Genomic DNA, 2,359 nt, shown 5'->3' with positions numbered 1-2,359 from the left:
CGTAAAACCGTGTATGAAGTGTAGTAGTTTGAGCGGTTATTCGTTTGGATCGATTTTGAAGAAAGATTTTTAGATCCAAAACTCGTTTTCGCTGTTCTTCTTAAAACTGCGAATTTTCCGTCGAGATTTTGAGAAAACTTTCAATTAAAAAATTGTAGAACTTTTCGATACCTTCGATTTGATATATGATTTGAAATTTTTAGACGAAAATTGAGTGAGTTATGGCGTTTTTCGTGGGACTGCTCAAACTGCGACTTTTATGAAAATATGTGTTCTCGAGTTTATTTGTTGCAGGCTTCGTTGGAGATCGACGGGCGATCGTTGTTGCACTTAGGTATGATTATTATGACTTTGGGTTGTTATTTGACATGTCGTTTTGTGTCGATAGGTACTCGTACACTCTAGAAGTCGTAGGTAACGTTTTAATGTCAAATGCCATGTTTTGAATGGTATGTGTCGTAGGGCGAGCGTCGTCGCTTTGGGAACTGATACGATAATGTTTTGATGTCATAGCGTGCTAGGATGGGTCTCGGGGTGTCGTTGCATAGTCCGTGCAACCGAGTCTAGAAAGTTGAGCAAAACATGTACAAAATTTTACGTAACTTCGAGGTCCTGCAGGTACCGGACCCGGGGACGAACCCTGACACGGGGTCCGTGCCTTTGTTCTTCCGGAGTGTTTTCTTTCCAGAGTCTGCACGGACCCTTAAACGGACCCTGGCACGGGGTCCGTGCCCACCCTTTTTCCTGGAGTCTTTCACCCGAGTCTACACGGACCCCTACACGGAGGTAGGCACGGGGTCCGTGTCCCTCCTTCCTTCTGAGTATCACTTCACCGCACCTAGACGGACCCGTACACGGACCCGGGGTAGGGATCCGTGTACTCACTGTTTGGGAAAGATTTGTAAGTTATTTTCGGGGTTTGATGTCATGGTTTAGTGCAAGGATTATCCAGGGTCGTGCTCTGGGAAATTTTAGAATGCCCTAAGTAATGATCGAACTTGAGAGTAAGTATGATTTCTACATTTAAGTTATGCAAATTCAGGTTGGTGTGCAGCAACGGCCCCGATCGAAGTTCCAACGAATCCCTCAACGCCAAGTAAGTATGTATGACGTGCAAAGAAAATATGTTTAAGTTTTTGAGGTATGCTAATTGTCTTGTGACCAAATTATGAATGGGTTTGGAAGTCGTTGAACGTGGCCGAGGACCTCTCCGCCCCGTTAAATTATGAACGGATTAGATCGTGGTTGGAAAGCGTTAAATTATGAACGGGGACCAACCAGCCCGTTAAATTATGAACGGGGATCTCATGTATGCGACAGTGGATACGTCCCTGTCAGCCCAGTACTGTGGTGTGTCTGATCAGGCGTTTATTATGTATGGGTCACTTGCTTCGAAACATCCTCTATGCAAAATGAAGTCATGTATGTTTTAGTATGCTCAAGTATGCAGTTATGATTATGAAAGTTTCACGTTATGGCACGTCCATATATGTATGCAAGTTCAAGTTATTATGCAAGCTCAAGTTTCAAATTATGTACGTTCTATTTTTAAGATGCATGCGATTTTATTATGTAGTATTCGTTATCCCAGTTTATACGTGTTGAGTCTTTAGACTCACTAGGCTTGATCGATGCAGGTGACTATGTTGAGGAGACAGGAGGTGATGACCAAGGGGCAGGCTAGACCCGAGGACCGCAATGTTTATGTTTTTATGCAAGTTTAAAATACTCTGATTTTTTAAATATTTGGATGCGAAATATTTGGAGACAGTTTCTTTTAGCAAAATTTTATTGGTGACGGATGATTGTGAGATTTATTTTATGAATGTTGAGTGACGACCGTATGGATGTTTTTATTTAAGAAAATTTTTAATTTTTCCGCAAATTTTAAGTATGAGAAGTACGGTTCGTTACAGTTGGTATCAGAGCGGTGTTCTTGTAAAGGGTTACGCCTACTGCCAGTCGCAAGAAGCTCACGAAGTCACACCTCAAGTCTGTAAGTTTAAAGTTTTGCATTATGTTATGTAGTAAGCATCAAGTTATGATTTCAGTATGTGCATGTTTTAAGTTTGATTTACGTGCATCATAAAATATTGATATATGTTCATGCATATTGGGTTTATGTGTTGGGTGAATTATTGGAACAGTATGCCTCCTAGATGTTTGGTTAACCGGGAAACAAGGGATGAGAACAGGGAGCACCGAGTTGAGGACAGGGAGCACCGAGAGGAGGAAAGAGCCAATCCTCCACCTCCACCTCCACCACCAGATATGCAAGCTCAGATGCTTGCTGGTATGACACAGTTCTTCGCACAGTTTGCGGGGAACCAGGCGGCAGCAATGGGTGCAGGGGCGAGGC

This window comes from Primulina eburnea, chromosome 15 (genome assembly GCF_022965805.1).
Source record: "Primulina eburnea isolate SZY01 chromosome 15, ASM2296580v1, whole genome shotgun sequence".
In the NCBI taxonomy this organism is placed as follows: Eukaryota; Viridiplantae; Streptophyta; class Magnoliopsida; order Lamiales; family Gesneriaceae; genus Primulina; species Primulina eburnea.
The sequence above is the reverse complement of the archived record's forward strand: the minus strand, read 5'-3'. Positions refer to the sequence as shown.